General features: G+C 47.7%; 1 long non-coding RNA gene across 1 annotated transcript; it reads right to left on the reverse strand.

Moving 5' to 3' along the window:
- Nucleotides 1–61: 61 nt before the first annotated feature.
- LOC127538955 (uncharacterized) lies at nt 62–15067 on the reverse strand. The gene is made up of 3 exons (XR_007947788.1): nt 14288–15067; nt 6494–6816; nt 62–1736 (listed from the first exon to the last, which is right to left on the reverse strand). It is a non-coding gene; the product is annotated as an uncharacterized LOC127538955 (long non-coding RNA).
- Nucleotides 15068–15316: the final 249 nt, after the last annotated feature.

Genomic DNA, 15316 nt, shown 5'->3' on the forward strand with positions numbered 1-15316 from the left:
GCCCCGCGGTCAGGCAAGAGCACATTCCTCTCCAGTGATGAGGGGCTGAGACAGGATAAGGCAGCTGGGGAGGCCGCTGAGCGTCTGTTCTGGAGGCTAAGCCTTCCCCGAGTCAGAGCGGCAGGAGGTTCAGCACATTCTCCCTGTCCTTGCCACAAAGTGTCCCTGGCCTGGGTGGCCTCTCCCCTGGCCTGGACACGGCGCGCTTGCCTTCCTGCTGCCCCTCACACTGCGGGGCGCAGCACCAGCCCCCTCAGCCGCTCCCTGCAGGACTTTGCCACTTGGGCCTCTGATTCTGTCTCAGTACCCGCTCCTTCTGCGACTCCTTCAGCGACTCCCCCGGAGGCTCCCCCGGAGGCACGGCCCAGGGCTGGGGGCACAGTGGGGCTCTCCCTCTCTGACCCCCCTCAGGGCGTACTCCCACCAAGGGTTACCCCGGCAGCCACACCTCAGAAATGGGCACAGGGCCAAGTGGGGCTTGGCTTTATTGTTCTGGGGACTGTCTGGACTTAAGAAAGTGATGGGGAAAATGCTAATAACTAAACTGTTTTGTTAGCATAGGCCCAAGGTCACGTGAGTGTGCGTTTAACTACCAAGTCACATGGTTGATACCTAATGAGCTTGTGGTCCACTAAAACTCTCAACTCTTTTTCAAACTACCATCTAAACCTACCCCCCATCTTTGATGTAGGATGATGGTCTCCTAACCAAATCTAAGGCTTTAAGCGTCTGTTCCCATTCTATTTCCCCTCCTTTGGTTCAGCCAAAGGCCGCTGACATTGCGCGCTTCAGGCCCGCTCGCTGGAGCCTGTGTTTAGCTAGTTTTCCATTTATCTAATTGTGAGGTTCTCTAGCTCACGGGTCTTTATGGGGTCAAGGCTAAGACAACTGGGATTCATTAACCACCCACTATGTGCCAGAGAGTAGCTGACTTAAGTCCTGGAGGGAAGGGAGGCCTGCGGGGGCTGAAGACCCAGAGAGACAGGAGCTCAGGATGAAGGATCCAAGCCAAGTGAGCCGCTCCAATCTCGGAGGATGGCCCAGAACCCTAAAGCTGCTGAGTGGAAATGCTTTGGGGGAGGCCTTTATTTACATCCCCAGCAGTTACCCAGGGCCTAGCACATAGTAGGTTCTTAATAAATACTTGTTGACTGACTGACCAATCAAAAGAGAGAAAAATGGAGTGAGAGGAAGTGGTCTGGGCCAGACTGGCTTGTTAACCAGGAAGACAGAGAGGAGATGGGGCTGGAAAGCAGTGGAAGGAGACAAGGAAGGTACGGGGGCACTGTCCTGAAGTCAGGAAAACCTTTCTTCACATCTGGCCTCAGAGACTCACTAGCTGTGTGATCCTGGGCAAGTCGCTTCACCTGCTTGCCTCAGTTTGCTCATCTGTAAAATGGGCTGGAGAAGGAAATGTTCAATCACTCCAGCATCTTTGCCAAGAAAATCCCAAACGGGGTCACACACAGCCAGACACAATTGAAAAATGACCGAACAACATCGATAACAAGATAGGGAAACCGGATCGGGGAATGGTTCACAAGAAGGGGTGCCAGAAGGGGACAGTGAGATAAAAAGGGTCAAAGAACTTTCTCACAACTAGCATCACAAAGTGGCCCGGGCTACCTCGGCAAGGGGGAAGTGGCCCTTCTTGGAAGTCTTCAAGTGGAGACTGCAAGCTGCTCGTTGGGGAGGTCGGGCCGGGCGCCCCGAGATTGCCTTCCAGCTTTAAGATTCTGAGATAGAGAAAACAAAGGCTGGAGTTTCCAATTCACATGCCTCTGCATTTAACCGTTCTCTCTTCCTGCCACTAAATTATAACTGGGACTGAGTTAATTCAATAACACTGGGATCTATTGAATGGGCTAATAACCAGGTTTAAAATTAGCGTAATTGTGAGTGCCTCATCCAGCAAAGTCACACACGCACACCCGAAACCCGAGCCTCCCAACAAAAGTCTCCTTTCAGTTTCTTCTGCCTGGCCCCGTCCTGGTGGCCAGTGAATGGCTCCTCTTGTCAGGGGAGATGCCCTCGGACAAAACTGCACGCAGGGTCCCCGTTTCAGACGCTGCTCGCCAAGCAGGAAGTCGGAGCTTGAGGGACATGGGCTAAAGCCCAGACGTCAAGGTCTAGAAATCTACAAAGGCCTGGCCAGGTGGGACAATGGGGCACGACTCAGGAGGCCGGAAACAATCAGCCTGCCCCACCAATGCATACAGCCCCTCCCCAAAGTGACATTCCCAGCCGGGCTTCAAGGGTGTGAAATTTTTCTCAATGCCTTGAACATAAAAGAAAAACCCAATAGTTTCCTTTTATTTGAAATCTTCTTTAAAAACAACAACTAAAGATAGGGTTTACAACCCGTATCTTGGGGTCGCCTCCACTATTCTCTAAGTTCATACTCAGCATCCTGGTCTCCCCTCCAAATTCACTCACAGCATCTTTGTTCCCCCTCCCCCTCCAAGTTCACACCTAGCATCTTGGGCCCCTTCTCCCACTCTCCAAGTTCCCTCACAGCATCTTGATTCCCCCTCCAAGTTTATACCCAGCATCTTGATCCCCCCCCCCATCCCCTACCAAATTTACTCCCAGCATCTTGATCCCCCCTTCCCTTTCTAAGTACACACCCAGAATCTTGATCTCCCTTCTAAGTTCACTCCTAGCATCTTGGTACTCTCTCCTCACTCTCCAAGTTCACTCTTAGCATCTTGGTCCCCCTCCTCCCCACAGTTCCTTCATCTGTGGAATGAGTGTAACTTTCTTAAACTCCTGACTTCATAGAGACCTTGTGGAGGGGGCACATTGCAAGGCTGCAAGTGCTGGAGAAGAGAGCAGACATGGCCAAGGTGGCCACAGAACACTAGAGAATAATTACTCGTTAGCATCAGTTTCCCAGATTCCATTTCCCATGAGGATCTGTGCTTGTGGTGCTGGATGCTTGGATGATAGGAAGGTGCCTGATGTGGAAAGAAAATGCTTCCGAGTGAGGAGGGGCCCTTAGGGATGACAGGACACCGTGAGTCCCGACATGTTTCTCAGTTAGTCTATTTGTTCAGTCATTGCACTCCTGCTGGACTCTCTGTGATCCTGGCCACCACTGAAGGAGAAAACGGTGGGTGTCTGCTGCGATCGGACCCTGGCCCAGAGCACAGCCAGGGTGGCAGGGATAGGAGGGCCTCAGCTGAAGGGACATATCCTGGGAAGTTGTATAGTGTACAATGTATAATGTACTTCATCGTATATTTGAGAAAACTGAGGGAAACAGAAGTTAAGGTACTTGTCTAAAGTCACACAAGAGGATGTGAATTTGAATTCCAGTCTTTCTGGCCCCAAGCTCAGAGCTCTATCCATGGGGCCCCTTAGTAATTTCTTAATCACCTCAAGATCCTAAAGAGTTCCTTAATTATCTAAATGACCTAAAGGTTGGTCTCCATGCTCAGTCCCTCTGCTGGGAAGAGATCTCAGAGGAGTCACTTTTATTTTAAATGAGAGAAAGCAGATCCAGAGAGGGGAGATGACTCATCATGAGTCAAGGTGCAAACCTAGGACCTCTGACCCCAATCCTAGAACCCTCAGAGAAGGGGCCTCAGGGTTCTAGTCCAAGGAAACAGGAGCAAGTCTCCCCAACAACAGGCTATGCTAGGGGACACTCAGTCTTTGCCCCAGAAAGGAGGAAATGGGAAATTGGGGCAGCATCATAGTGAATCTAGAGCTTGTTTTGGTCCCTGGAAGGGATGAACTCGAACCCCAGCTCAGGCACATTCCGCTGTGTCACTTAGCTCTCACTGCCCCAGGAAACTCTGCAAGGGGTTGTTACAAAGGAAGCTCCCACCTGCTCTGGTGGAGGGGATTTTCTTACCTGGGAATTCCCTCCATCCTGATCCTAATCTCAAAGGGGGAACTTTAGCACCTTCTGAGGCTCACCCACCCAGTCCTTTACTTGATGTCTCAATGATTCCAATGCTGATCTGCACAGGAGTTTTGCAGTTGACCACTCCCCATCCCCAAATCGAGAAGGGTTCAATCAGCACCATGGACAGAGGGTTTGGAGCCCTCATTAAGTCTGACAGATTTGGCCACATGAGATGAAGAGATTTGGAGCTTCCTTCAACGTAACCTGGTGCCCATTTGGCTAACTTTTCCTTGACCCTCAGCCTCCTCAATGCCAGCATACTGGTTCAGATTTCTGCACATCCATTTGCTTTTAGAAAGGCGCAGGGAATTTGGCCTGGCTCTGATTATTGCCCAACTGTGTGGTCTTGACCAGGTTGATCATCTCTTTAGGTTTTATGAAGATCAAAGGGGTTACCCAAGAAGAGAAAATGAAGCAATCAGCTAGAAGAAAGGCCAGCAGAGACAGAACATCAGGGTGGTGCAGGAGAAGCGGCTGGCAGGCCCCAGGACCCCCTCTCCGTGACTACCTCAAATGATATCTTCTCTCTCCCTCCCTGTGCCAGGTACTCCACACCCAGACGGCAAATGAGAATGGAGACTGTACTGGCACAAGTCTGAGAACCTGCCACTTCCTACCTGTGCCATCTTGGCTCTCTGTCCCTCTGCCCTAGAAATCCCATTCTCACTTGTGAGAGAATCAACACACGTCTCCAAATAAACCCTAGAGGAAGTTTTTATGGTGAAAACTCACTATCAAAATTGAGCTAAAATTAGAATTATAAGGGGGAAGATTGACAATCTTATTGGACTGGATGGCTGGATTTCCTTCACCTTGATTTGTGGAGAGGAGAAGGCTGCCCTTGCCAGGACATTGGCGCTGGTGGGTATATCCTGTCAGGTCAGATTCTGGCCTAAGGAGCCACTTCTGAAATGAAGTCAGTATTCTAAGGTTGAGCCTCCTGAGTCATCTTATGGAAGAATGCTCTTCCTAGAGAGCCGCGGGCTTTATCTGTGTTCTAGGAGGACTGGCACCTCTAAGCCCAAGATCCCGATCAGGTTCACCACTTTAGCATTAGATGGCCCTGGTTCCCCGACTCCCAGTCTGAGCTCTCTCTGCCATACCCAGAGCCAGAATGAGCATCTCTGGTGCCCAGAGAAACCACACAAAATGTGTCTAGGAGCAGCATCATGAAAGTAATCCACCAATCTTTGGCAATTGGCTAAAACCTTGCTTTTAAAGTAATTATTCTCGCTAAGTCAGACCTAATCTCTGGGATTTCCATCTTCTGCCAGGGTAAACGTGGAATCAGTGCCCTTGAAATCTCCTAAGCCTTAGGCCAGGCCCTTGTTACCCAACCCTCATCACATGACAAGTACACCAAAGAGAAATGGAAAGACCAAGCTTTAAGCATTTAAAATAACAAACAAAACAAAGTGAAATGACTCGATTTAGACTTTTCTAATAAGACTGAAGTCACTTGACGTGGGAAATAATCCTAATCCCAAATTCCAATTTTTAAAAATGGAAGTTTCCTAACTCACTCTGCTCCAAATCAGGGTTCTTAATTCGCTCTGCACTGATGGTAGATTCTGGATGTTCTATAAACTTGGAGAGGAAAACATACATCTCGGTTTTTCCTGCTCTCTGGCTGAAATTGAGCATTTCTTCCAGTTAGAAACTATGAAACATGATTCTGGGGTAGGGTCCGGGACTTCGCCAGGCTGATAAAGGAGTCTCTTTACAAGAAAGATCAAGAAACCCTGCTCCAAATAATCAAATGAAGGGAATGATGTCATTCTTACAATGGGGCAGATGCATGGTGGGTAGCTCCCAGGTCCCAGATTCAGGAAGACCTGAATTCAAATTCTATCTCAGACCGTTAATAATTTGTGTGACCTAGGACGAGCCACACACTCTTTCTCTGCCTCAGTTTCCTCAACTGTAAAATAAGGATAATAATCACGCTTGCCTCCAAGAGTTATTGTGAAAATCAAATGAGTTAACATTGGTAAATCGATGCCCAAACCTTAAAGAACTATATCAGTGCTGGCTATTATTATTATTATTATTATTTATTAGCATCTCTGTTTCACTGCTGAGAAAGCTGAGGCTCAGAAAGGAAAAGATCAAGCTCAGAGCCTAATCTCAAACTAATTTCTCTTGCACTCCTCTACCAGAAGGTTCTTTCCATTTAGTAGCAGGTTGACTCTTTTAATGACTCTGGGCCTCAGTTCCCCTCTCTGAGACCTAGTGAGGTTAAGGATGCCTTAATCCTTAGGGGTAAGTAGATGGTATCCTGAATAGAGCTCATCTGAGTCTGAGTTCAAATCTGGCCTCAAACATTTACTAGCTGTGTGACCCTGCACAAGTCACTTCACCTTATATAATTTCCTCATCTGTGAAATGAGCTGGAGAAGGAAATGGGAAACTACTGTAATGTCTTTGCCAAGAAAACCCCAAAGGGGATCACGGAGAATAAACCATAGAAATGACTGAACAACAATAATCTCAAAGGGCGTGTGGAGGACGACTGTTTCTGCTGAATAGATCGTGAATTTGTGGAACATGCAAGAGCAATCAGGTACGTATGGGACTTACCTTGGGAATCACGTGTACAGGAGCCACTCTCCCAACTCTCCTCTCACGCTGTACGCTGCTCATGGCGATGCTCTGCTTCGGCCATCTGGAGGTCTGCCAGTGGGCCAGAATATGCAGAAAGTCTCCTTACGCTCGAATCTTCTGCTGGGCCGATGGTTCCCACCGTGCTGCTCCTTCATCCATCCATCTGCCTGCAGAGCACATCTTGAGGGAAAGCTCAATTTCAGCTTAAATTCCTGTCAGAAGGTCATAGAGCTTAGGATTTGGGGTCTTCGAGGTTAGGAAGTCCAATGGTCCCATTTTACAGATGGAGAAATTGAGACCTAGAGAAAGGAAGGTGATCAGGTTATACCAGTAGTAAGTGGCAGAACCTAGTCTTCCTGTGCTTCAACCAGTGGGCTGTTGTGCCACAGAGAAACCACAAACCTCCAGCACCATCAGAAACCCCATCTGGAGTCTTCCCATCCATCATTTCTCTGCTTTGGTGAAGGGCCCAGGCTCATCAGGATATCTGAGAATCTCTGCACGCTTTCCAAATTCCTGCTCCTGGTGACTCAGGGGCTCCTGCCCCGGAGCGGAGATGGGGGAGCCACAAAGGCCTCCTTGTGCCAGGGCTCTTGGACAGCATCCAACCCTCACCCTGACTCCCAGCTGAGGCCTGGCAGGGATCCGTGCTGTGGGAAGTGGACGCATCTAGGAGAGATTCCTGAGAGTGAGTCACTGAGCTTCTGAGGGCTGGGAAGATAGACACTCTCCTCCCCTCCTGTCCAAGATTTCTGAGCCTGCCCCAAGCAGAACTGCTGGGCCCAGGACAGGGTGGCCGGCCCGGGGCTGTCCCCAGCTCCCCTTCCCTGGCGCTCAGGAGCTCCCCTGAGCCTGCTCTCATTACCTAGCAGGAATACCAGTTAGGAAAGGCCACTGACTTCCCACTCAAGAATAAGGCTTTCAGGGCCTGGGCTCAAGGATCTGTCATTTGTCTTCCATAGATGCCTCAAAGAGGGAGCAGGAGAAGGGGACAAAGGTCTGCGGTATGTATGATCAGCTCTGCTACTACTGCTTCCTGACTCTGAGACCTTGGCCAAGTGACTTCCTCCGGTTCCTCATTGATAAAATCAAGGGGTTGGACAGGTGATTAGTCTCTTCAGAGATGTCCCAAGATTCTAGAGTAGAGGTTCCAACAGCCCTTTTAGGGTTAGTTTTCTAGTTCTAAAATCTGCTTCCCCACTCTAGCACTTCAGTTGCTCTGATACTCAAGTTGCAATGTTTTTCTCAGCCCTGACACCCCCTGTTCTCAGGCCCTCCCAGCCCTGACACCCCCTATTCTCAGGCCCTCCCAGCTCTGACTTCCCCTATTTTGAGATCAGCAGATGATCTCCGTTCCAGGATTTCTCCCAGCCCAGAGCTTTGCTCTAATTCTGATACATTATGATCTTTAATCTAAGATGTTTTCCTGTTGTGACATATCATATTCCAGAGTCTCCTCCAGTTTTAGAGTTAATCAAATCTCTTCCAGCTCTGGAGGACTGAGTTCTGTCAGGGAGGGCCGGTAGCTCAGCTGGTGGAACCCCTCATCTCCTGAAAGCCCAAGCAGCTGGCGGATGGGAGGACCTCTCTGCTGAGAGTCCACTGTCTGGCAGGTTTGGGCCAATCTTCCCAAAAGACTGGGAGAAAATGAATTTTGTAATTCTACCTCTCTACCTCTAACATTATACACACACACACACACACACACACACGGAACAGATGATGAAATATACTTAGGTGCAACCTCTGTGTGATGAATGTTGCTTACATTATTATCTGTGGTCAACTGACTTGTTTTTACTGTTCATCTTGGTCACTCCACTTGGTGGAGATTATAGCTAAAAAGGGACTATAAAAAATATCCTTTAAAATCTGATTTTAAATTGAAATGAAAACTTTTTTTTAAATCCTTTTAACAAGTGAACAAAAGGGTCATAGATGCTGTTGCAGTTTCCTTTTCTGGAGCAGATGTTGGTATGTTCATTAAACAATTTTAAAATAACTGCCCTTAATGAGTCATTCTGTTGGGTCGCCAAATATCGGAGGAAGTCTGACCAGGTCAGAGAACAGAAAATCAAGATCAGGTCATCCATCACCTTGGTACTCTGCGTTCAGCTCCCAGCCCCAGATTAAAAGGATTGTGAAATCCATGCAGAAGAACATGCTGGGAAAGAACAATTGAGTTCCTGAAAGTATCCTTAGATCCAGTCTAAGGATAACTGAGGTAGATGGCACAAAGCTGGAGGAAGATGGAAGATTAAAGTATGGGGCGAGGAGAATGTCGGCAGGAACATGTATTGAGAGAGTCTGGGAAGGGAGTCTCACTTGATTTTCAATCATCCTAAACTGTCCATTAACAACAAAACCTATCTGTTATATTTTATTCCTTGCCCTCCCTCCCCCCGCAATTGCATGTTAAAAATTTTTTAACACTTTAAAGTTTGTTTTGAGTTTTAAATTCTATCCCTCCCTCCTACCTGTTCCTCCTTGAGATAGCAAGCAATCTGATATAGTTTTTATGTGTGCAATCATGTTTTTACATTTCCATATTAGTCATTTTGTACAAGACTTGAATGAAAAAAAGAATGAAATCAAATGAAAAATCGCAATCATTCAGTCTGTATTCAGACAATATCAGTTCTTTTTCTGAAAACAAATAGTACACTTCATTATGAGTCCTTTGGAATTGTCTTGGATTGTTGAGTTGCTGAGAAGAGCTAAGTCATTCACAGTTGATCGTTGTACAATCTTGCTGTCACTGTGTACAATGTTCTCCTGGTTCTGCTCACTTCACCCTGCATCAGTTTATGTAAGTCTTTTCAGGAACAAAGCCTATCCTTAACAGCAGACGCTGCCATAAGTCTGTGAATCTGATATCCAAAGAACTTCCATTTGTAGGCTCAAAAGCGATGGAGAAAAGAATGGCTTCAGGCTATACCCTTAAAAATTTCTACTCAGGATAGATATTGGGGAAGAAGACAACGTCTTTACGGAAGATGACTAAAAACAGGGGTAGCCTGGATTTTTCCTGCAGAAGTGGGATTTCAGGTGACCGGCTCCAGGGCTGCATCTACGGAGTTGGACGGTTAATTTCTTGGAAGGTGTCTGGAAAAATTTCCTCAACAAGATCTGAATTCTCCAAGTAGAGGGTTCCCTTAAGGGGACACATTTTGCCCTGTCTGAGCCTTCTCATCCTGCATGATGCTTGTCCATATATTTCTCTGAGTGCTCTTACTAGTGATTAGCCCACTCATTTTCTGCCCATATATTCCTGACTCATGCTCCCTGTGCTGCTTCCAATCCCCCACTGGAGGGCCCTACCATACCAATCATGTCTCTGTTGCCTGTTCAGTCTCCTCCCACTGTGAGTCACTGGAGAACATAGTGTTCCAAAAAAGATGGCCTTTTACTTGCATGAACTGATGCAAAGTGAAATGAACAGAACCAGAAAAACACTGTATACAGATTCAGCAATGTTGTGCGACCATCAACTACGAGTGACTTGATGGTTTTTCAGCAAAACAATATTCCAAGACGGGTACAAAAGGCTCACAAAGGAAAATGCCATCTGTAAGCGGATGGAGAACCGCTGGACTCTGAATGCAGACTGAAACATATTTTTTCACTTACTTTATTTTTTCTTGTGTTTTTTTTTTTCTTTTGGAAATCTGTTCCTTCTTTCACAACTGTGACTAATACGGAAATATGTTTTACAAGATAGCACATGTATAAAGTATATCAAACTGCCTAGCATCTTCAGAAGAGGGAAGGAGAGGGAGGCAGGGAGACAGAAAAAGGTGGAATTCAAAATCTTGTAGAAACGAATGCTATAAATTTCCTTGACATATAACTGGGGGGAAAATAGAATTCTAAAAAGCTGTGCTTTGGCAATCTATCACAATCCTTTCTTCTCTGGCACAGGGCTTTCTTCTCACCTTACCAACATGATCTTGCATTACTGTCCATGCACTTCACCTCCATACAGAGATGGTTTTGTGGGGAAAGAAAGAAATAGCTATCCTACACTTGAAATCCTTTGTATACCAAGTACCTTTTGAAGAAACCCTGGCTATGAGCCAAACGTGAACTTTAAGAGATCGCTCTGTCTGAAAGTACTATTTGGGGAAGAAGGATAGTCAGCCAGAGACAATAAGAAAAAGCCCGTGCACCCCTTTAGAAGTTTAGTTTTTCTGGAATTGAATCCATGAGCCCAGAGTCCCATGCCTCATATACCCAGAATTAGAGCCATTAATGGAAGACAGTGTACCAGCCTGGGGCAAATGGATCTTCATGCAAGGATTGATTGAGAGAAATGGAAAATACTCTGCAGGAGAATCTGGCAGCTCTCTTCAAGGGCATCAAGCCCAGTCCTACCAATTCACGGACAAGGCAAGGCACTTAATACAGGTCGGTGAGATTAACATTTCAGTTGGGCCAATGGATCAATAAATATGTGTTAAGCACCTACTATGTGCCAGGCACTTGCTAACAGCTGAGGATACAAGTGCGGTAGAGGAAGACAATTCTTCCTTGTAAGGTAACCCACAAAAAAAGGCTGGAAGGCAGGGTATGGGAGAGCAAGGGCAGGATAAAGCAATCGGAAGGAATTCGGCCTCTCTGGAGAGGTGCCGTCTTCCTCACTGCTTCCCAGTCAGAGGGTGCCAGAACACAGTGTCGAGCTGTGAGCTCCTGGGCTGAAGTGATCCTGCAGGAAGGTGAGGTTTTGGGGGTGTGAGGAGGAAGCCAGAGAAGGGCTCCCACATGGGCAATGAAGTGGAGTGAGAGGCTTGGGTCAGAGCATTCCCATCTGCAGACCTTCCATCTGGCTGCCAGCCACCAGGGTGCAGCCCACCCAACGAGAAGCCTGGAGGCTCCGCTACCTCCGTACCACATTCTCTATATGACCAAGAACTTTCCTCAGTCTGAGCCTCAGTTTCCCTGCCAATAATATAGAAACTTGGCCTAGAGCCGGAAGCATAGAAGGATGGAAAGATTCCTTGTCTCTCAAAAAGAGGGAATTTTTGCTGTGGTTTGAATTGTATTAGAAGCCTTGGAACTCCCTTTTCTGAAACTTCAGCCCCATGGCACCCCAAACAGAGATGACGGGTGGCCACCAGGAGCCACTGGCGTCGAGAGATGGAAGGTCCCTGCCAGGAAAGGTGGGTGTCCTTTGTAGACAGATTTCCCGTGTTGGGATACAGGAAGGGCTTACCTCTTCTTGCTCCCCTCAATCATTAATTCCCCTGTCTTTTTCTGGGGAGATAATTGGCCCTAATTCCTTGTGGTCCTTAAAGATACTTCACTGTTGAAATATCATGGCTTTTGTCTTCAACCTGGAGATTTCTCTTTCTCCTTTTCTTCCTCTTCCACCTCTCCATTCTCACATCTCCTCTTTCTTCATCAGCAGCTTCAGCACCGATTGAGGGCAAACTAAGAGTCTTGTTTTATTCCCAAGGACTAAGGGGGAGGGGGAGCTAGCTCAAGAAGTCCCAGTCCATAAGAGATGATTTGATCAATCAGGAAGCGTTATAAAGCACCTAGTGTATATTAGGCCTCCTGTTTTTACTTGGCACCGGGCACCCAGAAGCAAGAGAGAGCCTGGGGCTGCCCTGGAGGAGCCTGCGTATTAGTCCGGAGAACATCTGCCTTCATTTGCGCCTGGAGAGAGAGAGCCCTGCTTTGAGGTCCGGCTGAGATGTCACCTCCTCCATGGAGCCCTTCAGGATCCTCCCCTTGCCTTCCTGCCCCCAGGCACCTGCACCTCCGGGTGTTTCTTGTATCCACGCCCAAGGGCTTCCTGGGGAAGCTTGGAACAGCCCAAGAAGCAGCAGCATGGTTCCCTGCAGGGGCTGGATGTGCTGGAGCTGCAGGAGACATCATGGAACCAGAGCTGACTCCTGGGTTGGAGGATGGGCAATGGGAACGCATCTCCCTGGGCCTCAGTCTCCTGCTTTGTAACACGGGGGGATTGGACCAGCTGGCCCCCGGGCCTCCTTCCTTCTGCTTCAAGCCTCTATCCCATGACCTGGGACCTCAGGAATCCACCCTGAACCTGGGAAGAGGCAACAGGTGGGGCCCGGCTCCTACCTAGCATCAGAGCAAGCATGGGGGCGAAGGAAGGGGAAGCTTGGGAAAGACTCCTTCTCAGTGTTCTCGTGAGTCACCAACGCACAAGGCAAGGGCAGCTCAAATCTGGCCAGAGCCCAGCACCAAAGCCAACACAGAGAGAAGCACACAGCCCAGCGCTGGATGAAGACAGACCCAAATCCCCGCCCCCCACCCACCCACCGTGATAATTTCCCCGTGGGGATGTCTCGATTACATCTTAAAAAGGACAGACCCCGACATTCCAGCCATCCAAAGCTGTCTTTCCTTCCCAAGATGGGGTCATTAATAATTCTGGGGTGACCTGCCTGTCCGGGTCACTGGGAGGACCGCAGGAGCTCTAACTCTGTGTTTCTCTTGGGCTGACGGCTGCAGCTTCTCTGAAACATCTGCCTCCTGCCACCTAGCATATATATATGCAGAGAGGTGACTCAGTGGACAGATTACCCAGCTTAGTAGATGTACTGAGGGAGCAGAGAGGTGACTCAGTGGACAGATTACCCAGCCTGGACCTAAATTCAAATCTAGCCTCAGATACTCACTAGCTGTGTGAGCCTGGGCAAGTCCCTTTACTCCGTTTACCTCAGTTTCCTCATCTGTAAGATGAGCTGAAGAGGGAAGTGGCAAAGCACTCCAGTATTTTTGCCAAGGAAACCCCAAGTGGGATCACAAAGTGTTGGACAAGACTGAAAAGACTGAACATCAACAAATGGATAAAGTATATAACAGATGTATATATATCTACATGTAGTATTGTATATATTTATGGAGGGAGAGAGAGAGAGAGAGAGAGAGAGAGAGAGAGAGAGAGAGACAGAGAGAGAGAGAGAGAGACAGAGAGAGAGAGAGAAAGACAGAGAGAGAGAGAGAGAGAGAGAGAGAGACAGAGAGAAAGACAGAGAGAGAGAGAGAGAGAGAGAGAGAGAGAGAGAGAGAGAGAGAGAGAGAGAGAACACCAAAATCTCTCAAAGGAAGCCTTTGGGCAGAGGCCAAATATGAATCTTTTTTCCTATTTGTGACTTTTTGAAGAAGTGATTACTGATCTAAGAGAGGATTACCTCCGGGAGCTTCCACAGGTGAAGGCTGCCAACAATGCCCTGGTCAGTGGGCTGGATGTGAAGAAGCCCTAAGGGCAGCCTCTGGAGCCAGGAGCTTGAGGTACTCTCAGTCCCAGCCCGGGCTTGGCTGCTTTCTGGAGCCGAGGCTGGGATTGTCCTTGATAAACTTTAGGTGAGGAATGAACAGAGTAGCCTTTTCTGATTAAAGAGGGGAAGGAACATCCCTCTGTCCTGCTATGGGCAGGGTCACCCTCCCTTTAGGCAGGGCCTCCTAAATGATCTCTTCCTCTCCAGCCCCCTTCTTCATAGCTACAGAAGGGATTTTTCTAAAACACGGATCCAACGTCATCACTACCTTGCTCAATAAACTATAATGGCTCCCTGTAGGGTTAGGATCTCATTTCTTTTTTTTTTAACTAAAACTTTTTATTTTCAAAATATATGCATGGATAATTTTCAACATTCCCCCTTGCAAAACCTTGTGTTCCAAATATTTCCACGATTATTGTTCTGCACAAGAAAAATCAGATCAAAAAGGGAAGAAGGAGAAACAAAATGCAAGCGAACAACAACAAAAAGAGTGAAAATGCTGAAAATCCATACTCACGATTGGCAAATGGCTCTCTCCACCACAAGACCATTGGGACCGGTCTGGACCATCTCACTGTTGAGAAGAGCCACATCCATCAGAATCGATCCTTGTATAATCTTGTTGTTGCCGTTATAATGAGTCTCCTGGTCCTGCTCATTTCACTCAGCATCAGTTCCTGTCAGTCTCTCCAGGCCTCTCTGACATCATCCTGCTGATTGTTTCTTACAGAACAATAATATTCCATAATATTCATATACCACAATTTATCCAGCCATTCTCCCACTGATGGACGTCCACTCAGTTTCCAGTCTCTTTCAGGGTCTCATTTCTAAGGCGTTTAAAATTTTATCCACCTCTTTCTCAACGTCTACCAATTGGACGTAACTGTGTTCCTGTTCAGCAACTGTGTTCTTTCCATATATCTTATCTCCAGGGCCTGGCACAATGCAGGTGAAAGCACACCTGGGAGGAAACTGAGTCATAGCTGTACAGTGGCCAGTCTTGCCAAAAGGCAGTGTAGCAGAGGGGACCTGGAGCCAGGATCATCCCGCTGAGAGGGAAGCGGCAGGAGAGCAAGATTCCTGGTGAGACTATGCCTTAGGACTGCAGGAATACCCGTGTGTGAAAGCTTGTCTCCTGAGAGAGACAGAGAGACACAAAGAGATAGAAAGACAGAGACACAGAAATAGAGACAGAGAGAGCTAGAAGAGAAACAGAAAAACGGAGACAGACAGAGAGAGAAAGACAGAAACAGAAGAGAGAGACAGACACAGAAAGAGACAGAGAGATAGAGACAGGGAGAGAGACAGAGAGAGATACAGACAGAGATAGAAAGAGATACATATAGAGAGAAAGTCAGAAAGCCAAAGAGAGAGAGACAGGCGGAGACAGAGAGAGAGAAAAAACAGAAACAGACAGGAGACAGAAGACAGAGACAACACAGAGTGACAGCACAGAGAGAAGACCCAGAGACAAAGAGAACATAGAGGAAACTCAGAAAGCCAGAGTGGGGAGCGCCCTTAGGGTCATCTCTCTTGCAGAAGC

The sequence above is a fragment of the Antechinus flavipes genome, chromosome 5, assembly GCF_016432865.1.
Source record: "Antechinus flavipes isolate AdamAnt ecotype Samford, QLD, Australia chromosome 5, AdamAnt_v2, whole genome shotgun sequence".
NCBI lineage: Eukaryota > Metazoa > Chordata > Mammalia > Dasyuromorphia > Dasyuridae > Antechinus > Antechinus flavipes.